At 42.8% G+C, this 23,762-nt stretch overlaps 1 protein-coding gene across 5 annotated transcripts in view; it reads right to left on the bottom strand.

Moving 5' to 3' along the window:
• The window catches only part of ASAP1 (ArfGAP with SH3 domain, ankyrin repeat and PH domain 1), a 185,008-nt gene that overhangs the window by 146,047 nt on the left and 15,199 nt on the right, over window positions 1–23,762 (bottom strand). The window contains exon 1 of one of the 5 annotated variants that reach the window (XM_074898427.1): window positions 7,477–7,735. The exons of the other annotated variants lie outside the window; for them this stretch is intronic. The gene's annotated coding sequence lies outside the window, so the exon portion shown is untranslated. Of the gene's footprint in view, window positions 1–7,476; window positions 7,736–23,762 lie in introns of those variants that run through there. 5 annotated transcript variants of the gene reach the window in all.

Below are 23,762 nucleotides of genomic sequence, written 5' to 3'. Positions count from 1 at the left end.
AGTCTAAACCTTGTATCACTGACTGGGGTCATGTTCCCTCTTGTGCCCGATCTGTCTAATGGTGCCAATCTATTGTAGGAGTTTACTTGTAAATCTAATTCTCTTGCTCAAGTTTTAGTGATTGGAGGACTTTTCTTAGGAAACTGCCAATATGACTCATAGGATACGAGCCTATTGCAGATCCCAGACGAGAAGGAGCTGCTTAGGGTCTTCTGGCTGTCTGGGAAATAAAACAGTCTTATACTGGGCAGAATTAGTTTTAGAAATGATCCTTGCAGCAAGGAGGTTTCTGGCTGAAGAGGAACCTAACAGCCAGGCTGTTCTCTGCACTTGAAGGCAATGCAAGGGAAGACATATAGGAGTTTATGATATACCATACATGTATATACCACCCTATAGGGGAGACTGCGTAATTACTGTTCTGAGATTCCTAAGAACTCTGGGAAGAAAAACATAAATTTCAACAGTCAAGCGAGTTCTCTAATTCAGACCAGGTGTCAGTTAAACTGTCATATGTCTCCAGCATAGAGGAGCAAAACGTTACAACCACCTTTTCATCCTTGTTCCTGCTGCTACTGATGCCCTTTAAGTCTAATATTTTCAATAGTAAGGAAATTTATTTCAACTGAGCCAAATCCCATTTGTCTGTCTAGGTGGTGAGAACAAATACCAGCTGTAGATCATCTTGGGTCAGAAGTAGATTTTTAACCCCATCCTGCTCAACAAGTGAACATGACAGCTCCTTCTCAACCACAACTTCGAAAACACAGAAAATAAAAATGATAGTTTAAATCACCACATGAGATCTGGGATTCTGGCTAAGACCTATCTTATCACTGATTAAATCTGGAGTCAGATTGTGACATTAATTTAGGACAAGTGTAAGATCAGAATTATGCCTTGCTGGTTGATAATAATTTAAAAGCTCTACATTTAATGTAGAATTATGGTACCCATTAGTTTAAAAAAAAATCTGCAAAAATTATTCTACTGAGGTAGAGATCCTCTTTGTTCATGAATATAGATAACTACTGAATTGTAGGTATTTCTGATCCTGACAAGCTTTACTAAGTACTCAGCTACTAATTATGAACAGGAATAAAAGGACACCTACTGAAATAATTATTAAATGATATGCACCTACAACTTGCCTCTGATCAGATGGATGGAGCCAGTATCCCACATCAGCAGAGAATACAGACTTACACATTTTATGACAAATATACCATTAAGTAAATTATTATATCAGTAAGTATGTTAATTTGAGTCATTACTGAACTGCTTGGATTTGAATGCAGAAGGAAAGTAGCAATATAGTTCAACACTAAATTAGATAAAATAAACACATGAGTTCCATGGTGCTGGCATAATTTTATTTACCCACAAATAAATCTGGAATATTTCCACTAAATTTAGTTTGTAGCACTATTATAAATTTGATAGAAGACTAGGATTGGACCCTCACTGTCAGTAATGATTTAATAACTGTAAATTCAGGAAAAGATTTCTTCCATGAATTTGTCTACACCTTTTTTTCTAGCAATTTGCTATATACATATAAGCCTTTTTTAATGGATGCTTAGATGCTTAAAATGTCTATTAGTTTAAGTAGAAAAAAGCCTACAAATCCATGCTGCAAATATCTGCAGGGCAGGTACATCCTAAGTATGAGCTCTGACTCACAAAGTCCTCCAGCTGAGATAGTGGAAAGCTGGGACCATAATCTGGGAAAATACCGCTACATGTCCTCCCCATTCAACTCTTGCATCCTACACATATGTCAGCCGCTGCAGAGACAGGAACCTGGAGCGTTGGCTCCGATGTTTTTACATTCTTCTATAGAACCATAACATTATGCTAAGGGCTTGGTGTTAATGCAGAATCTTAGATACCATAAGACTGGTCCGAGTGCCTGAGACGCCCTGCTGCCTCTCTGGCTGGCAGTTCTGGCCAGAACAAAATTGCTTTCTATGCATTTGGCCAACTGCTATAAAAAAGGCATGCAGCTGCACCAGCCTTGGTAGCAGACATCTCGCTCTTCTTGCCCCAGTAGTTTTGAGGAGCACATCAGCTGTGTGACCTGTATTTCCCACTTACATGCTCCTTTCTGGCTACTCCAGGGATGAACAAGAAGAAAGGGGGAGCCAGCTGTGCTTCTCCTGCTGCTGATCTGGGCAGTGCCGTGCAGTGAGTTGCCTGTGGTCACATTGGAAAGCAGTGGCACAAGGGGGTAATCCCAGGGCTCTCAGTCAACCACTAACTAAAAGCTGATTTCTTTTCTCTCCAGACTGGAGAATAGATATGGAGAAATGCACGTGGTTGCAGGTCCTCGCAGGACCCTGGGGCACAGCTTGGTTTCTAGCTGCAATCCCACTCCATCCCTGTGCCAGAAGGCCACAGCTCCAGCTGCTGTAACTGGGAGAGAAGACGTGGCAAGGCCTTATTTGCCCTTTCTCCCAAGCAGGTTGAATTTTCAACTTTAAGGCCACACTCCGAAAGTCATTTGCTTTCCTGGATCAGGGGCCATTCTTGTGATTGTACAGATAAAGTATTTTTACCTGCTGAATTACAAACAAGATTTGCAGCTGGGTGAAGAAGATTAATTGCATCATTTTATTTGATCAATGAACACTTGGGAACGTGTGTTTGCAAGGAGAGGGTCTCCTAATCATGGACTAAGGATGCACTGTAAATGGATAGAAATTAAAAGCCCAAGACAAACCACTTGCAGAATGTCTCATGGGCATCTCTCATGGGGAAATGTTGCAATCTTCAGTTTTATTAGGTTTTTTAAGCCCAAAATTCTTTAAAACTGGATGTTAGTATAGCCCCATGGCTCTGTGATACCAAGCGCTCTGGCACCATGTGGGTGTTGGGATCTTTACCCCCACAAGCACAACTGCTCCTGTCTTGTTCATACATTACCTCCCCCCAGCCTTTCCTCCCTGCCCAACAAATTCATGTTGAAGGATGGAAGAGCTCAAAGGGGATGTTTTACCACCCTGAGCAGGGTTGCTCCTTGCTGTTCCTCCCTGGAGCCTGGATCTCCAGCCCCACACCACCCGCCTTTCACCACCTCCCCTGGGGATCGCCCAAGGGTCTCAAGCACACTCAGCCTTCTGACAAAGCTTCTCCAATTTGTTTGTTATTTTTCCTCTAGCTTTATTTATGAAAGCTGTGTGCCGAAACGCCCTACCCTCATCGCCACCCCTTTTCTCTCCATTTTGTTTCCTGCGGGGTATTTCACCCTGACACACCAAATAAAGACATAAAGCAGAAGGTGGGGAACAATATAGCCCTGGCTGCAGAGCACTGGCAAGAAGAGAAGCTTGTAGAGATAAAATCAGTTTTTTCCCCCTCTTCACAGGACCTCGCTGCGGGATGTTCAGGGCTTCCTGCCGCAGCCCCTGGATGGCCAGCAGCCCCTGGCCAGGGCTCTGCTCTCCCTAACGCAATTACAGTCTGCAAACATTTAAAGGCAGTTTCTTTTGAGTTAGCCACATGCTTCAAATTGTTATGTGGTTAACCGCTGAGAACAAACCCCCACACAAATACCTACGGATCAACTTGCTCGAGCCAGGGTGGTAGAGGTGGGGGCGGAAGGGGAGGGGGGAGGCTTCCTCATTTTGCTTTTGATGAGAAGAAAATAGAGTTTTCTTTTGACTTTTCCAAACTGCTAGCAGCCACTGCGTCACAGTGTGCACTGATCGTTGCCGTTTGCACATTTGTTCGCATTTACTGCTGATGAAAGGAGCCTTGTTCAGCAGCCGTGGACATATACGCCACGGGCCAAGTCCTCCACTGGTGTAAATCAGCTCATCTGATGAATGAGAACTGAAAATGCAACCTCCTCTCCGTGCATGCCGTGCAGACACCAAGCCAGGGGAAGACTTCTGCGCTTTGACATTGCCCTATCTCATGTCCCTTAACTCTTATAAAAGCTGAATACTTTTCTGCTGACTCACAGAGGCAGATGGATTTTGTTAACTCCAGCTGAGATAGAGGAGGATACATGAAAAGCATCGCTGCTTCTTGGGGGGGGGGGGGGGGGGGGTGGTGGCTGAACTTGGCTTTGGGGTTCAGGGGGACGGAGCGAGGCGCTTCACATCACACCCAGTCATAATGGATGGAGCTTGGCTTGTGGGTACCACACAGGAGGAGAGCGATATGTGGTCCACGCTGAGCCCTGCTGCTAATCACTGTCTGAAGTAATGAACTATACTATCATTCCCTCCCCCACCTCATGCCCTCTCTCTGAAGCACTGCAGCTCCCCAAAGTCCAAGAAAGAGCCTTGGAGCCAACAGCAACGAAAAAAAGAAACACCCCAAAACAAGCACAGAGCTCAAAAGCCCTCAGTAATTCCGCTGCCTCTACTTAAATCTTCTTAAATTACAGGTTTTTAGTGAAATAAATTAACTTCCTCTTGCTTGCATTTCCTTGTATTTGTGAGGACTATGAAGCCACTGAGGAGCAAGTTGTCTTACAAACCCAATCCTACATGGGAACAGTTTCCAAACATGATTGGCATCGCCCTTCATGTAGCGCTCATGAAAGTGGACCCAAGTGGAAATAAAGATAATTATTTTGCCATGGGCCAACTTTAAAAGATGGATCTATTTTCATTTATAAAATGGCAGATTAAAAACTCTACAATCTGCTTGAAGAGTCTTGAGGGAAAAGCTGCAATCCAAACATGATCTGCTTTGCACAGGTACGAAACAAAATTGCATTCTTTGAGTTTTTGTGGAAAACAGCATGAAAAGGAAGGGTTAAAAAGCTTTGGATGTGGGGAACAGTTTCAGTGAAAGTGGTTCAGTTCCTCTGGTCCATTTATCATCTGAGCAGAGAAACATCACTGTGCGTATGAAGTTAGCTCTGAAGAACTCTATGCCTGTCAAAACTGTTTATCTGTACTTGCCAACAACAGCAAGAAAGGCAGGAGGACTGGCAGTCGTGATGGTGAATGAGTTGGACACATGGAGTGAGGGCGCATGAGTTGAACCTCCTCACTGATTCAGAGAGGGAAAATGAGAGAGGGAAAGACCATTAAAGCATGAAGGGTCTAATCTTGGAGAGTTTAATGATGCAGCTGGTTACCAAAAAAAAAAAAAATTACCTTTTGCAGAATTTTTTCATGGACAGCTAAGTAGATAGGCCAGTTAGTCCTCATGCTGCTGAAGGTACAGGAGTAAATGCCCACAGGAACAGTTACTGGGGCATGTTGGCACATTAACAGTACTGGCCTTGGGGAGCTGAGTTGAGAATACTGCACTTACGATAATTCAAAACTAATGTGATAATCACTTATTAAGGAACTATTTAGTGCTTAGTATAATTATATTAAGAGGTATAAAAAATTCCCACAGTCTAACTCAAACATAACCTTAAACCTATGTGACGGCTGTCAAGAAAAAAAAAAGGGGGGGGGGGAAGAGAATTCAGGTTTATAAAAAGAAACACGTACACAATGAGCTGAAGGTTGTGCTTCTGCACTTCCTGGTCTGGGTGTGAGCAAAAGAGGAAATACCAAAATACCACCAGAAAAGCTATTCCCACAGCATTTCCAACATGACTGAGTCCAGAAATTTCTGACAGTCCTGTAAAAAAGGGGGAAAAAACCCCACAACTGACCCAGACCTAAGCCTCCTACTCACTGGAAAGCCAATGAAATTTCCAAAGCTAAGAGATTTGGGTAGACCTAGACATGTCTTTGTACTTCCCCTCAGTCCTCATCTGTACTCTGTTTTTACTGTGGCTCACCGATCGTGGGTGACATTTGGACTCCTCTGCCAGCTTTGAGATGAGTACATTTCTGCTGTAGCCAGTTTAATCGCATCTGTGACCACTGATCACCAAACTACATCTTAACTGCAAGGCAGGGCACCATGGTCCAGTCTAACTCAGGTGAGGGGTTCCTTGTCCTCTCTTTCCTTTTTTTTGGAGTCAGTCCCCTACAATGAAGAGTACAAACCTATGTACACAGCAAGAACCAACATTTTAATGCATAAAATGCCATCAGTTTCAGTGTTGCCCCATGTTAATAATTAAAACTGAATTCCTGAAGCCTTGCAGACAGAAAAGACATGAGTTTGGTCAGGCTGGTCTCACACAAACCTTCCACTGATACCAGAGAAAACCTTGAAGAAGAGCAGCGGGAACACATTCAAAGGATTGTGTGGAAAGCTGGCACACCAGGCAATTAGTTTAATACTTCAGATTTGGAAGCTCCACAAAGAATTTGGAAAATGGCTCTTTCCCTTTATTGGTATAAAAAAGGAAAGTATTCTGTCCTGCTAAACTCCAAGAATTTAAATGTTAAAGTATCTTGATTGACATGCAGTATTATATACTGAGATTCAGGACATTTTCAATGGTCTAATGAAAATCAGGGCTAAAGTAAAATTACTATGGAAAGCTGTTTTCCCTGTAGATGTTTCCTAACATCTAAGCAATTTCTGAATCAAGTTTTTTTCCCTAAAATTAGAGAACCAAATCCCTGGAGCAGCTCCAAGGAGCAGCTCAGGAATGTTCATTGCAACCACAGCCTCCAGCTATGGGACAGAACAAAAGTTGCAACAGTGGTGATGCTTTATCTTCCACATCTTACTCCAGCAACACTTCCATGGGTGCCAGCAATGAAATTTGCTTCCAAGAGGTCTGAAAAGAAGACTTTTTATTTTCAAATGCTGAGTCACTGATTTTGAGACTGATCAACTCATTACATTTGTGACTGTAGTTTTAACTAAAGCCACCTACAGCTAATAATGCCATCATGGACTCCCACATCCAAAAATGAAGCTAAAACCTTAGCTAAGCCTCATGCCTGAATGCAGCTTTCCAGTTCATTCAGAGCAGCATAGCACTCAGCATTTTCCCTCCAACAACAGAAAGCCCCTTTCTGGCCTCCGGGAACATTGCTGCATGAAATACGTTTTCATTCCTACTGCAAACTTATTTAAGAGACAATAGGAGAAATAGTTGGTACATGGATTCTTCTTAAAACTGAAATCTTTATCAACAATAAAATGTAAAAGGCCAAGGAAACATGCAAAGACACTCAGAAAATTCTCATTTTTCTTTTAAGATTAATTTTGCAGAGATTGAAACATTGCAATTTACTCAATGTGGGCCCCATTCTGTAAGTCTTTTCTAACATGAGCTCTTTTTAAAGTCACTGAGCTTGTTTACATGAGTAAAAGTTACTTACATGAGTAAGGACTCCCAGAATCTGGCTTTACACATTTTGCTACAGTAAAGTTTACCTAGATGTTATCTGGGCTGTAGAGCAGCATGTATTTTTAGGAGTTAATAATGGACTTCAGCTGTTTTTTTGGAAAAAGTTCTAACTTCAGCTTCGCCCATCTGCTTTTTGCAGTTTGCTTAGCAGCCACACTGAATGGACGCGCTCAGCCTTTGTCCCTGTCTCAGAGCTGCTCGTTACCAACCACGCTCAGCCCCGATGTGCTGTAACTCACCAGGACGCGTGAAGTCTGAATTCCCATTCCAGATTTGGTCCTCAAACCTAAGGCCATTATTCCATCTCAGACTAAAACATATTCTCCCATAGGCAGCTGGAAAAGAGCATGTTTCTTCAGGTCTTCTTGCCACAAAAAAGATAAAATAAAATGAAATAATAATAATAAAAAAGGAAATCCAATGTACAGCGATCCCCAGAGTTCTGGAGTCTAAGAGTGTTGATCTGCATCCATAAATGTCCTGACCGGTGAGGAGACACAGGCACTACAACTGGAAAGAGAGCAGGAAGGAAAACCTACCATGTGAGCAAAGTGAAAAAAAAAAAAAAAAAAGGGGGGGGGGGGGAGAGAAAAGGATCTGCTCAGTGGACAGCACTTGGGCTGATAGCAGGGATTTCAGGAAATCCAAACACTCAGACAGGAAATCTGAACACTGGATAAACATGCCATAATCTCCACAGATACAGTTAATGTGCAGCGTCTCCCGTTAACCCTTACCCTGCCCATGGCTGAGGCTGAAATCAGATATGCAACGCCTGGAAACACAAGCTGCCCTGGGGAGCTCCAAAGCCTGAGTGCTCCAAAGTCTGAGCAGCAAGCAGCCCTGCGTTCAACCCTGCCCTCTCCTTCCCTCGCTGCTCTGGCAAGCACATTGTCCTCACTTTATTTCTACATAGTGATGCTTTAGTTGAAAAGTGTCTGATTTTCCTCCTCTGAGAAGGAGATGAAACTGCACCCTGAGCGCTGCAACAGCAACCTGACTGAACGCCTGTGTGCCACCAACCGTGGTAGTCCTGAATTAGTTCTACCTGTTTTTCCCCTCTCTTTTGCTGTAACACAAGATTTATATGGCTGTCTGTGAGATACTTGCAGTGTACCAGTGATGATTTACTCCAGGGCTGGTGCAGCAGGTTTGGGGGGGCACCTTAGAAATTAGAGAGAGACCATTCTAAAAGGAACAGGGGGAGTCTGAAAGCTCCCTTTATGCCATTTCGTTGTGAAAGTGAGGATCAAACTCTTGCAGTCCTTAGTAAAAGTAGGATGAAGCCTGTTTGGTTGCTTGTTTCTGGAATATAGACATTGCTCTTTGTATTTTGTGGTTCACTCCCCATCATTAAAAACATCATTTTTTTCTTCGAGGCTTCTTAATTGATTTCTGTTATATGAACTACCTTGGTTAAACTATTAATGTAAAACTCTTAGCTAGCTACAAAAACAAGAAGCAATAATATTTAGTAGAGCTGAGCCCTCGCCCCCACAGATGTGATTAATAAAGTGAAGTTGTACTGGGTCTGGCTGAACTGGAATTGGTTTACATAACAGTTGTCCAGCTTAAATCCATAGGACTACAAGCACACACACACACAGAGTTCAGCCCCTGCATGTTTTCAGGACGGGGAATTCACTGTGTTTTCTGTAGGAGGACAATTGCAGGCTTCACTGCTTTTCAGAGGTTACTGACTCCTAAGGCAAGGGCCTACTTCCAAAAATGCTTTTTCTCTCTTAAAATTGACTTTTTGCGACAGTCTGGCCTAAAGCACTTTGGAAAGAAAATACCATGTCTTTAGATTATCTGGTTCTCCTAGGATAGCAATAAAAAATGATAAAAAGTAGTAACTTGGATTTCACTTTGCCATTTGCTGTTGGGAGTAATTAGACACAGAGGTAATATCCACTGACTGGTGCCCTTGCTTAAGGCACTGGCAATTAGCTCATCTGAAATAGCCTTAATGTAAGTCCCACATGCAATATTAACCTATATCATTATGTTAAGGTACCCAGTAGGAACAAAATAGGAGAGCTATAGGAAAAGGCTTCCTTCAGCACCTTCTGCTACTTACGGCGCTTATTATTTCAGACGGAAGCTCTGGCAAACCAGCATCTGTTACAGCATTCCCTGGAAGTGGCCAGGCTTGGAAATCATGCCTGATCTACTGAGACAGGTTGTGTTGGCCAAGCGACGCCGTGGGGAGCCTGGCAGCAGAGCTGGGATGGAAAAATGGGGCTTTTGGGGCATCCGTGCCTCAGGAAATCTCCCCTGGTTTCCAGCCCAGTTCTGAGTCAAGAAACCTGTTTCAAGTTGGGTCCTCATGTTGCCTGTCATTCTTTTACTACTTGTTAGGATGCATAAGGCCAGTGATGGAGATTGGTCCCTACGAGTATGGCTGGAGCACAGGCAGCAGCATCTGTGCAAATAGCTGGTAGAACAAAGGCTTGGCTTTAGAGGAATGAAGTCATTCCTCTTGCCTAGCAAGTGCTACATGAAACAAGTACCAAATGGTTGCTTGATGATGTCAGGAGGGAACTGGTGGAAAAACGGAAAAATTAAAACATGTCAGGGTTGGACTTTTTTTTTTCTTCTTGTTCCATGTGCTTTGCCAGTGAGCTATTTCAGTTATTCACTTTTTTTCCATAGAAGTTCTTCTGTTGTCACAGTTTTTTTCACCTTTCCTTTTCTTGTATTTTCCCCTTAGTGCCACTCTTTCCAGTAGCAAAAGGAAAGGAAATATAGAGGAAAAGAATAAAGCGCAGCTTTTGCTTTTTAGTATAACTGGGAAAAAGAGAAAATATTCATTAACCCTCAAAATACGTATTTTGAAAGAAATGCCTTTTAAGATTGAGAGACTTTTCATTTGAAAACATGCAAGCAGCTCTAGAAAAAAAAGGAGCTGGGGGAAGTGGAATATAATTTATTACCACCAACATCTGCTGTAAATCAGTTAGAGGTAGGCAAACATTCCCTGCCAGGGCACAGTTAGGTCAAGGTGAGAGGGGAAAAGTAATAATTAAAAAGACCAACGTCCTCCAGCTACCTTCAATAGGCTGTAAGGAGAAGAGCAAGTGCTTGCTCTTCTTGCATGAAACTGTTTTTTTGTCTAGAAAAATTTCAAAGGCTAAAAAAAAAAATTCATTGGTAAACTACCCGTTTATAAAACAGCTGCACAATTTCCATACAGAACCACAAAAAGTATTATACTTTTCTGTTTTTTTAGTTAAAATAATGTTGAAAAAAGGTTGTGCTTATTGTGAAAAGTTTCATTTGATGATAAATTTCTGTTGAAAAGCTCTACAGAAAGGTGTTATTGTCAGTCTTGGTAAAAGAGAGAACAGGGATAGCACGGTAGGCAGAATAATGAAGCTGACAAAAATAAACCATACAGAAACATTTGAACAGAAACAGGGTAGAGAGAAAACTTCTAACTCAGGCCAGCAGAGCTATCAAAGCTACAAAGTGGATAAAGATTCCTGAAAGGGCACAGCAGCTGCAAAAAATCCACCATCACCTGAGGAAAAAAAAGCCAGTGGCCTTACTCAATACAGCTGTGAAGGTGCTTGCTTTTAAATTGGAAGAAAACCCTCCATCACATCTACCCTTGATGTACTCACAGCAGCTGAGCTTTCTTCTCACTTGCTCTATATCCCCAGGATGTAACTTTCTGTAGTCCTAGAGCTGATAACAAAATTCTCACTTCTTCCACAAGGAAATTTGTAGCTACTGAATTGAGACAAATCAGTTCATTAAAGATTAAATGTATGTGAAAGATAAAGCACATGAAATTATAATTGAGATTGTGAACAAAATGCTTGAGAAAGATTTATCATTAACCTATGAGGCCCCAAGCTCTGTTATTTTTCATGTTTCAGTAACAAGCCTTATCATTATAAATAGGATTTTTTTTTTTTCACTATAGATTTGAAACAAAGATCAGTTCTTTAATTTTCACTGCCCTACTTATTGGATTTGAAGAAGACTTCAACAGAATAATTAAAACATTTGGAGGAAGAAATCTTAGGTCCCAGTTTTGTCATTATTCACCCTTCAGTCACCCCGAGGCTTTACATGCTTGAAAAAAATGACTTAATATATTCACGTGAAACTAATTTACTTTCCCTTTAGAGCATGGACAGCCCTGTGTGCTCAGCAGTTCTAGACCTCAGTAGCTACTAGAAACTGGATTCCAGAGAAAAACTGTAACATGCTTAAACAAAGTTCCCCCATTCACACTGTGACTCTATCTGGATTTACAATAACATATGCTAAAACTTAGCAAACATTAGAGAAACGAGTAGAAAACACTAACCAAAAGGATTTCATAAACACTGACACAACTTACCATAAGCTATAAACACTATTTTTCTTGCAAAACTTCAGTAATTAACTGGTTTAGAGACTTCTTGCTGTGCTACAAAACATATCTCTTTGTGCACTGGCTTTCAATTTTAACATTTGCTCAGAGATCCCTGCCAATTTTATTACTAGTCCGCTCCTTCCTACATGAGCAGTCAAGGAGGTTTACTTTTTAGATCAGCATCCCTGCTGGCAATGTTGCATGAGGAAAAGCACCAGGCCCCCTTCATCCAGAAGCAAACCATGCGCTCTTACATTACACAAGAAATGTTGCCGCTTTCCCCACTGTTCATTCAGTGAAATACAGCAGAAGCTGTGTTCTAACAGGTTTAACGACATGTTTGTACATTTATTAAGCAAATAGCACCTCTTGACGTTACGAAAAGGTCGAGGCATTAGAAACTGCCTTGACAAGAAGCACTTGACCCTTGGTGGTACGTACAGGCTGTACCAATGTGCAGGAGGCTGTGCACATTCAATTTTCAACTGTTTTTATGGGGTTTTATAGGAGTTTTTTAAGTAGAAAAAAAAAAATCCAAAGCATGCATTTCCTTTTTCGCATCTCATTTTTATTCATTCTTCCTTGCTGCAATGGCAAAAAAAGGGGAATTTATTCATAGTCCTCTTTTTCTCCCCTGATTTTTTTTTTCCAAGGTGGCATGTGGAAAGAGGAAACCAAACTCATGTTCAAACATTTTTTTTAACTAGGTCTGATCAAAGTATGCTCTATAGAAATATAATCATTAAAGAGTACTAAGGAAAACAGCTGTCACCTAAAGATGTCCCCATGGTGTGAGTGTAGCTGCTGTCTTCAGCTGTTGCTGGAGATATGTGGAAACTCCAGGTAACATTCAGAGACAACTATATGTTGATTTATACACCACAAACACCCGTAGTAATGAAATGCTGCTGTGTGGGGAAAAGGCCGAAATTTGAATTTCTGAGTTTTTCTGCATTGTTCCCTATAGGTTTCCAGGCCTATATGTTATGTTGAAAGGGCTGTATTAGGAGGACACCTTGGATGTGCTTTGAGCATCACACCAGGCTTGTTCTCCCTTGGTCACCAAAGTCTTCCCCAGCTTCCTTTTTTTGGATGAAAAAGATGCCTTTTCAGTGTGTTGTCATTGGTTTGTTGCAGAAAATTTAAATGACAAATGCAACACATGATTTCCAGACATTAATAAACACTATGACAAACCTGCAGTTGATCACCAGATTGGTTTAGCAAGTATGAGATTTTTTAAAAAAAGAAATGTAAGTGTCTCATGATCTCACTCTTCGGAATTCATATCAGCAATAATTTTAAGCATATTTTACAAATGAAGAATAGACACATACATATACACATACACATACATATAAAAATCAGTTCTAGAATTATTGCCAAGCCCTTATCACAAGGAGTTGAACATTTAAGAGGATGGATGGGTGCCATGAGGCATGTCATAGACATCCGAGAGTCAACACTGTTATAAATGCTTCCGTCTCATATGCTATAAGCACTGTATATTTGTATACAGCATAGACTGTATACAAAAGCTGTTAGCCTAGAGAGCTTTAGTGGGGTCTGGAAAGTGAAAGGCCACAGGAAAAAAAAATGTTATTTCTAATTCCTGTAAGTACAGCTTTTGGAAAAAAGTGATGACCATCATGGCAACATGTTTACAATGAGGAAGATAAACTCGAAACCAAATTTTTCCCCATGACTGTAATCACAGAATCCTTTAGGATTAGACTTTTACGTATATGAATATGCATTTGTTGTCAAAATCCAAACCCTCAAATGCTGATGAAGAAACAGGACTGAGAAACAAAGCAGAAAGGTAAAAAAAAATATAAGCCTGTCCCTGAAGTATGTAGATGAGAACGAGATGGCCCAGCAGGCGAGTAGGTGGCTGGGTTGCCTCCATTAGATCCAGTGAGTCAGAAAGTGCTGTATCCCATGCTCAGAAGGGCTGCAGCTCCAGTTCTCCACTACCAATGCACCTGGGACCATCAGCAGAGAGGTCTGAGGGCTCTTGTCAAGAAGAACATAGTGAACATAGTGCCCAGAGAAGCTGTGGCCGCCCCCTCCCTGGAAATGTTCAAAGCCAGGTTGGACGGGGCTTTGGGCAACCTGGACTAGTGGAAGGTGTCCCTGCCCATGGCAGGGGGTTGGAACTAGGTGATCTTTAAGATCCCTTCCCACCCAAACCATTCTATGATTCTGTGATTAGAGAAGAGACTCATTATTGTCACAAAAGGACTGCAGCACTTCCCTGGAGGAGGAATGGGCTCTGCAGATGTCTTATTTCCATATTTCTCCCCATCACATCGCTGTTCTGGCTGGTTATGATCTGGTTACGGGCTTCCCCTTGGGAGAGGCTTCTTCAGCTCTTCTGTGGGAGGTGGTGGCTGCCTGCATCCCACTCTCACTTGCTGCAAGTCTCTCTGCGAGTGTTCGCCATCTGAAGCACTCATCCTGGCTCAGTCAGGATATCTCACTTGTGCTCTGCCACACCATCATTAAAGGTTTTAAACACTGCAGTATTATGCTGACCACACATCTGTTTTAGGGCTACACAGCATGTCCGTGGAGGAGGGTCATACGACACCAAGCAGGAATTAATCCTCTTTCTGAATGACTCTTCTTGTGTTAAACATCTTGCTTTCCTACCTTTTAATTGCATCACACACTGCCTCGCTGCCTTCGTGCTTCAGAAGGTGGTACCCATACCTCTTGGTGCTCAGGGCAGCCATGCAGCAGTGGTCATGTGGTGCTTCTCATACAAATGAGGGATTGTGACTTTTCATCATATGTAGGTCAGATGAGTGATCTGCTGTTCAGTCTTTGGTTACTGGGTGACTAAAGGTCAGGGGTTTATAACCCACTCCTAACACCCTAACACCTTCCGACCAGCCGCCTTCTGCCTGGGGCACAGAGCATGCCCATGAAGTTTGGTGTGTCATGCCCCTTCTGATTCCTCTCCAGTCCTAAGATTCAGATTAAGTTGTTAATGAAGATTCATTCACAGAATCACAGAATCAACTAGGTTGGAAAGGACCCTGAAGATCATACAGTCCAACCGTTAGCCTAGCACTAACAGTTCCCAGCTACACCGCATCCTTAAGTGCTATGTCAACCGGACTCTTAAACCCCTCCAGGGATGGGGACTCCACCACCCCCCTGGGCAGCCCATTCCAACGCCCAACAACCCCTTCTGTAAAGAAATGCTTCCTAATATCCAGTCTAAACCTTCCCTGGTGCAACCTGAGGCCATTCCCTCTTGTCGCTTGTTACTTGGTTCAAGAGACTCATCCCCAGCTCTCTGCACCCTCCTTTCAGGGAGCTGTAGAGGGCGATGAGGTCTCCCCTCAGCCTCCTCTTCTCCAGACTAAACCCCCCCAGTTCCCTCAGCCGTTCCTCGTACAACCTGTGCTCCAGACCCTGCACCAGCTCCGTTGCCCTTCTCTGGACACGCTCGAGTCATTCAATGTCCTTTTTGTAGTGAGGGGCCCAAAACTGAACACAGGAATCAAGGGGCGGCCTCACCAGTGCCGAGCCCAGGGCTCAGATCCCTTCCCTGTCCCTGCTGGCCACGCTATTGCTGACACAAGCCAGGATGCCATTGGCCTTCTTGGCCCCCTGGACACACTGCTGGCTCCTGTTCAGCCGGCTGTCAATCACCCCCCCAGGTCCCTCTCTGACTGGTAGATTCATGGATAATGCTGAGTTTGAGCTCCTATGATGACCTTCATCAGGTCATCAGACTTCATTTAAACTGACAAACCCCAGGGCACTTCTAAACTGCTGTCTAGTTCTGATTTGGCTTCATCCCAAACTGGAGCAGGACTCAGGGATGTGCACTAACCCCTCTTTCCTCATACACTGCCTCATGCCTTCTGCTCAGAAAATACACAGCCTGAGTCTCTCTGGCTACATCTCTTATCTTGATGAACTATGCCTCAGGGTGGTGTCCATTTTCTTGTTGGGTGCTTTACATTAGTTATGGTTGCACTGCCCATAAGGACTGAATCCCAATTTGAAGCTCTGTGATGAATTTCTCTGAGTGGTGAGCCACAGTCTTCCCCATACCAAAGCCTGAGTGAATGCCAATGTCTCATTGATCCAGGTGCTCCATACAGTAGAATGTTTCAGTTGGAAGTGACCTATAGTCTTCATCTAGTCTAAATGCCTGAACACTTCAGGGCTGACCAAAAGTTAAAGTATGTTATTAAGGGCATTGTCCAAATGCCTCTTAATCCGACAGGCTTGGGGCATTGACCACCTCTCTAGGAAGCTTGTTTCAGTGCTTGACCATCCTCTCTGTAAAGAAGGGTGGACCCCTCACTACAAGAAAAACATTGAGGTGCTGGAGTGTGCGTCCAAAGAAGGGCAATGAAGCTGTTGAAGGGTATAGAGCACAAGTCTTATGAGGAGCTGCTGAGGGAACTGGGATTATTTATTCTGGAGAAAAGAAGGCTCAGAGGATACTTTATCACTCTCTACAACTACCTGAAAGGAGGCTGTAGTGAGGTGGGTGTCGGTCTCTTCTCCCAAGTAGCAAGTGACAGGATGAGAGGAAATGGCCTCAAGTTGCACCAGGGGAGGTATAGATTGGATATTAGGAAAAATTTCTTCACTGAAAGGGTTATCAAGCACTGGAACATGCTGCCCAGGGAAGTGGTTGAGTCACTATCCCTGGAGGTATTTAAAAGACATGTAGATGTGGCGCTTAGGGACATGGTTAGTGGTGGACTTGGCAGTGTTAGGTTTATGGTTGGACTCGATCTTGAGGGTCTTTTCCAAACTAAATGACTCTATGATTCTGTGATTCTATGACATGCTTCCTTATGTCAAGTCTAAGCCTCCCTTGGTACAGCTTTGAACCATTCCCACATGTTCTTTTCCCCTTCCCCTCCTCATGAGGCTGTAGAGAGCAATGAGGTCATCCCTTAGCCTCCTTTTCTCCAAACTAGACAAACAGAAATTCCTCAGCCGCCCCTCACAGGACATCCCTTCCAGCCCTGTCACCAGCTTTGTTGCCCTCCTCCGGATGCATTCAAGGACCTTCACACCCTTTTTAAACTGTGGGGCCCAGAACTGCACACAGAAAAGTCAAATGCAACTTTGAGCCCTAAGCCAACACAGAGGCGCAGACATATGTGTGTCTCAATTCTCCATGTACAAATGGGGACAATCACAATTTATGGCCTTACAATACATGACTCAAATTTGCTGCAGGTTACAGGGTGCACATATGCTTCAGGGGTGGGATTTGTGAGGCCTAAGCGTGAGTTGTAAGGATGGGAAGCTATCTAACTTTTCTAACATTATGGCTCTAGTGGTTGGATTCTTCACTCTATAAGAAACTAGAGAAGATGTCATGCAAGGCAGACTGCATGACATCATTTTTCCCTGTTTTGCTTCAACACTTGATATACATTCAATATGAAAGCTTGGTTTTGTCTCATAAAATGTACAAGAAGTTTAGAAGAAAATAACATTCTTGTCTGGGGGAGCTCCAAATTAAATGATTTCTAAAATGGGCCTGAAATCAAGAACCACTGCTGTTTGCTGTGTGAAAAAGGAGAGGAATATTAACTTCTGTGGGAGGAGTGGTACCTTAAAAAAAAAAAAAATGTTGCTATTGAATGCAAAGCTGGTTTGGAAGGCTCAGATAATTGGAAACACATGTTCCTGGCTGCAGGCGTATAACACACTGCAGAAAAAAATAATAATAGAAAAGACATAGAGTATTTGAAAATATAGCAAGAGGAGTCAACATTTTACAACTTGTTAATAGTGACTATACATGGAACAATGTTTCACTTTGCTATTAACCTTAAGAACACAAATATATCTGTAGACTTTCCAGTGTACACCAACTTTACATCCCAGGTATGTTGGATGATAGTATTATATAAGGAGAATATTTTAGTAAACTATCTGAACAAAGATGACTCATAATGATACAGATGAATATTTTATTTTAAACACAAAATGTTGTGAATTACTTAGCACCTAAAAATAACACGCCCCCCCTTTTAACTTTCTATGAACTGTATTGACGTTGCAGGAATTTCTAACTTTTTCATTTCAGAAAATCATCCGTCTTTTGTAATCTGTTAACGCCAATATCTCTTTTCAGGCCAAAGCTTTGAAACCAAAGCACACATAAACCCCCTCACACCCACACTCCCTTCAGTTTGCAGCTTTTTGTTCCGCCTCTCTCCCTTCTTGGGTAGTAGAAGTCACAAGAGGAAGAAAGGCTGTGAAAATCTGCACAGAAAAATGAAAATTTAAGGTATACTGTAGAATACTATACATATACCATAGCCATACTGTAAGGGAGCGTAGATCTGTCACTTAAAACTGGGTGGGCAGAGCTGTTGCAAAACCCCTTCCCCATCTTTGACCACTAAGTTTCTTCCAATCCATGTTGGATATGTGGATATGTATTTCTCTCTCCTTGAACCATCTCTGATTTTCCCTCCCTCTCTTCTCAGCAGTGGTGAGTTTTGTAGCTCTCAGATGGCAGTGTACTGGCCCACTTGTATTCTAGGTCAGTCCTGGTCAGCTCTGGGCTGGCATATCCTATGTACCAAGGATGTCTTGGACAATTTTGATCACTGAAACCTAGATTTGTCTGCATATATGCTGACTTTCCAAGATGTGAAAGGCACATCTCTTTCTGAAAAGCTATTTCATTGTCAGATTTCGAGTTCTTCTAATGGAAGGAAGTTCCATGAACAAGACTTCCACAGTGCTGTAACATGGGGGTGGGGAGTGGAGGTGGAAACAGAGTTTTTCCTGCAACTTCGTCATCTCAAATGACTCAAGCTTTTAAACTTCCCGAAATAAATAATTATTTTAAATAGATCAGCCTGAGACAGACAGCTAAGGTAGAAAATGTGGCACAGATATAATAGATACAGCATAGTGAACTAATTTTCTCAGAGTTTTGATATGGTTGAGGCTATTTCAGTGATCGATGGTGCCTCCTGCAAAAGATTGTCATCCAAAGGCCACTGGAGTCAGCACAAAACTTCTCCTCAGCTTCTGTGAAATTCAGGTCAGTTTTCCAAATCAGTCAGTGCTGTGTCTTTCATGGGGAATACAACATATATGGTGCATCAAAAGCCAATTCTAACACTGCTTCACAGGATTAGCATAACCTTGCATTTCACATGTTTAATTTCCTCACACTGCTAATGTCACTCAGATTCCTTTCATCATGGGCCACCTTAACTGTGTAGCTTAATGTTTTTTTCTTCTGCTAGAAGCTGGGTAAATTATCTCATCTGTGAAAAGATGAAAGGACCCATCAGAGAACAGACAGAAATAGATGTTGTACACTGCGGGATCTTGAATCTCCTGCGCAATGACCAGAGTGTATTTTATTCCAGTAAGAATAGAAACTTATTCCCACGCCTACAGGTGTTTTCCAGCTTTTCTGTGATGAGCTCCACATCTCAATAAAGAAATTGCCTCATGGGCACTTACCCTCCGAGTCATTGTGTAACATCCCTGTGGCAATTTACATTACATGGAAAATCATACTGAAAAAGCATTTGTGCCTCTTTTTAAAAGGCCTTTAGAGTAATATGGGTATTGACCTTCCTGTAAAAGTTGACCATGGTTTCTGCTTTTGCTGTTTATCTCATCTCTTCTTCCCTTGGCTCTGTTCCTCCCAACTGAAGTCCAGGACGAAAGCCAGAATACTGCAGGCACGGTGATCTCACCAGCGCGCTGTGGACCACAGCTAAGGAATCTCCATCCCAGTCCTTTTCTAGTGGGAAGCTTCAGTGTGACATGCAAAGTGCTAACAGGATCACAGATCATATTTAATAAGCAAAATAAAAGAAAGGCAAGTCAACACCCCCAGTGATTACTTAAGAGAGAGGTTTACAGCCAAGTATAACACCTCTCCCTGATGCATTCGGCTGTATTTTTCCAGGGTCGTTTGCCTTGTTCTTGCAGAAATAACAGGATGGCACTGGGACCTGAACTCTGACTCTCTGCTGTTTCTGCTGTTCTGGATGCTGATGTTGCTCTTTCACAACAGCTGAGTTGGATCCAGATGGAAATGTGAGTTATCTTTTTTCTAAAGAAGAAACATTAACAAACCCCTGACACTTTTATATAGTTAAGAAGTTGCTTCTGTCATTTCTTGGCATGATAGATTGTAGACTATTAACATAGTCTAATTGCTTACGGAAATACCAAATTGTTTCTTGTTAAAGTAACAGATTCAACATCAAGCCTCATAATCCTCATTCATTTTAAATACATGATTTTCAGCACTTTTGTGTAAAGAATGTCCAAAGAAAAGGACTTATTTTTTCTTGGACTTTCAGAGATGGTCATGTTGGAAATTTCAAAATGGAATGATATATAGAATTGACTGCCCAGGAAAAATGTTTTAATACATGAAAATGTATATAAATTCTGTGAACACTGTTCTCTTTTCACAGCAAAGGCAAATCTTTAAAGTCTGGTGTATTCTAAAAGGCTTCTTCAGGACCTGTCAGATATCTGCTCCTGTCATGCCATGTAGGACAATCTGGGGTAAGAAAATTCTGTGACAGTGATTAAAGGTAGAAATATATGTAGTAAAGTTAAAAATACATGTAATGGGAAGTTCCTATTAGCTGATGTCTATCCCAGCTCTCCAGCTGCTTAATGTCAACTTTTGTTGTCAGATTTTTAATACTTGTTTATATTTTCAAGAAGAGTTATTGAACCAGTCAAAACATGCATCCGCACGGTTGGCATAAAGCAAAAGTGGAAAACTGAGTTGCTGGGAGCAATCCCATCAAAGCTTTTACATTTGGTATATTCTCTCTAATTGAGAGGACTTTCATGATTTCGTAATAATAATAATTAATAATATGAGGAGGGGTCATCTGAGCATTCTTGATCTAAGAAATGTGGTGACAACTGCCTTAGGAGAAGGTTACAGAAAACAGGAAAAAGGAAGGAAACCATGGGTAGCCTTTGCTTCGGATAACCTATGGCATAAAATGACTGATGCCTTATCTGCGCTTTTCCTTTCTAGGAGCTCCTGATGCTCAAGAGGGGGTGTGCCACAAGGCATCAGGCGATGGCAGTGTTGACTCCAGAGCACTGGAGGAGGCTGGCCAGCACCCAGGAATCAGAAGCCTCTCAAGCATGCTGAATGCTGATAACGAGATGCAGTGGAGAAATTTTCCTCTCTTATGTCCATAGGCAAGAGAACACAATACGTGCTTTACTCACATAAGATGCTGTATCATTTTCTCAGCTTTTTCCTGAACGCAGTTTGAGAGCTGAAGCTTTTGGGAGGATTATAGGGAACCATTTGCATGTAGTGAAATCTCTAGTTGTTCCAACATCAGTGAATCCTGGGGAGCTACTTTGCTGGAGCCAAGCATGCTGAGCAATACCCGATTTTAATACAAACCAAAGCACTCCTCAGTGCAGGTGAAAGAAGCAATGTTGTTTCTTCACATCACACTCATTCTCTGAGGGTGCCTGGGTCATCTGTTGTGTGTACAGAGACATCTTCCCTCAGCCGTCAGAGCTGCAGCAGCTGCTTGTTGGTGCCCAGAAATGCAACCAAGGCCACAAAAAAGCAGGAGCCCATGCTGGGAGGGTGTGAGAGACGAGAAACCAGGCCTGTGAGAAACTAAGACAAACAACCTGGGAAAGCAAAAGTTGAGGCTGATTGAAGAAATGCCTCAAACACTCGCAAGACAAAACTCTGAGTCACAGGGTGCATTCTGTGGAGGCCCAAGCTGATAACGCTGCCCGATGTAGCTGGGGGAGAGAGCCCTGTGGAGACAGGACGGCTCTGCCCTGGGGCACCTGGGCAAATTTCAAGGGCCATGTGTCCGGTGAATGAACTTTGCTTCATTATCCACAAAATGCATATTAAAGTTGACACCCCTCAATATGCTAACGAGGGCTGTCATGATCATGCTAATGACATCATCCCATGAAACACCTTACCCCTCCCTGTACATGGGATACGTAGCTATGTGGGTCGACCTAGGGGACGGACCCAAGGAAAATGGGTATAAATCAAAGGGGGGAAGAAAGGGCTCTCTCTCTCTCTCTCTCTGCCCCTCTCCCTGCCCCCCCCCGACCGTCTGGAGAAAGCAGTGAAGGGAAGAAGACGAATGCCAGCGAAGAAGACGGCCGCCTCCTGGAACCCTTGCCGGCAGGATCAGCGCAGGAACCCAGACCGGTGATCTGTATCCCCCCATTCCCTCTATCTCCCTCTTTTCCTTTTTCTATTAAGAAATGCAAAGCATATTATATTGCTCACCACAACTTGCTCTGTACTTGGCCAATTATCATGTGTTCAATTAGTGCATTGTAAGTAGTTAATAAATGCTTGAACTTGGAGACTTGTTGTCCGCTCCAATTGGGGATTTGCGAATCTGAGTCACTTGCCCCCCTCATCGGAGCGGGACGTGACAGAGGGTGAACCAGAAAGCTGAAGTTACAGCAGTTGGATTTTGGCCAGAAACACCAGGGCAAAACACGAACTCTCCTACAGCGCTGCTGCGACCTTATGTGGCAGTCCTGGGCAGGATGTTTGTTTTCCATATCCTCCAAGGGACAGCACATCCAGCCTAGTTTCCCATCTTAAAGCCGTGCTGGGACTTTTGTTGAGGACTGACTCAGAGGAAAGGGTGCCACTCGGTGAATCGCTGTGTGACTTCCCCCAGCTGGGGATTTTCCTTAGAGACCTTGCAGCTCACTCTGGAGCTGGTGTGCCTGGTGGACAGGAGCTGCTGGGGTGGCAGCACAAAGAGAGCTGCCGCAGGCAGGGCACACTGCAAGCTGCTTGTCACCCAGGGCCTGCTCCGGCAAACACATACACATATGCTTAACTCTACACTTCTGAGGCATAATCCCATTAATTTAAATGGGATTACTCATGGGCTTAAATTCCTGCAGGATCAGCACTGAGGTCTGTTGCTGCAGCTGCTGGGGGCAGCACAATTAATGGTGTAACAAGATTTTTGCTTATTCTATAACCAAAGGCTGCCTTGCTGAATATCAGCACTTGCTCATATTCTCAAGCCTCAAAAATGAGCCCTTCCTCAATTCAAAGGTCTTCTGAATTTTAACTTTGCTTCGTCTTCCTTTACCTGCAAACCAGACTTTCCTAAACTGAACTCCTCTATGGTTTCTGCCTCTTCTTCATTGTCCCTAGGCTGCATGGAGGATTTTTTTGTCTACCACTACCCATGGATCACCTTAACTGCCTTGATCAGTACAAGTACAGTGAACCCCTCCCCTCTGTTTATCTTCTCTAAACAAGCATATTTCCTCCTACTTAACATCTTTCTGGTAATCTCCCCCATCCTGCTGGAGCAGACTGCCTCTTAAAAGAAATATTGTTTCCACTTGCCCTCAGGTCATTTTGGTCATTGGATCCTACTGCCAGCCCAGGGGTAGTGAATCAATAAGTCTCTGAAGCTAGTGACTTTATTTGAATAAATAACTTAATAAATAAATTAATCAATAGTTGGCTTTTAAAGGCGCAGGCACAATGTATGTACATGTAAGTACGTCTAACAGATTCGGGAGAGGCAGTATCTGAGGGAAAGTGGATTTCTTTTGTTTAACTGCATGTATTTTAACATTTTGGTTTTAGAAAAAAAAATAATTCTCCCACTGGAGACCTTTTATGCCAAGTTTGAGCCTGGAGCAACTTTTTATGGCTCAGTTGCAGTAACCCCTTGAATATAGGGGTTTATAATGGAAACTCTGACGAGCCCTTCGCTAAAGCACTTCTAACAGATGTTTCTGTAATGAAAGGGCTGTGCAGAACAGGCAACAGAGAGCAAACTGTACTTTGTATTTTGCAAAGATTACGGATGATTGTGCACAATTTATAAAATGGTGGGGGCTTTAGCCCAAAGTCGCAATGCTTACACCAGGCTGCACACCGTGTGTGTGCATACATTAACAACATAGCATTTCGGCAACGTAAGCAGCTGTTGAACATAAGTTGCTGCCTCTCTTGTACAGCTTTGAAAATACAGGCCACTTTTTGCTTTTCTGAACAGCGATGTGTCCATCTGGTAGTGGTAGTGGTGATAGGTACGCTTTCATTCAAGGTGTCCTGGAGATGAATGATCAGTCCTCCATTAAATAACCGGTCTGAGTGGAAGCCAG

The sequence above is a fragment of the Athene noctua genome, chromosome 2, assembly GCF_965140245.1.
Source record: "Athene noctua chromosome 2, bAthNoc1.hap1.1, whole genome shotgun sequence".
In the NCBI taxonomy this organism is placed as follows: Eukaryota; Metazoa; Chordata; class Aves; order Strigiformes; family Strigidae; genus Athene; species Athene noctua.
The sequence above is the reverse complement of the archived record's forward strand: the minus strand, read 5'-3'. Positions and strand labels throughout refer to the sequence as shown.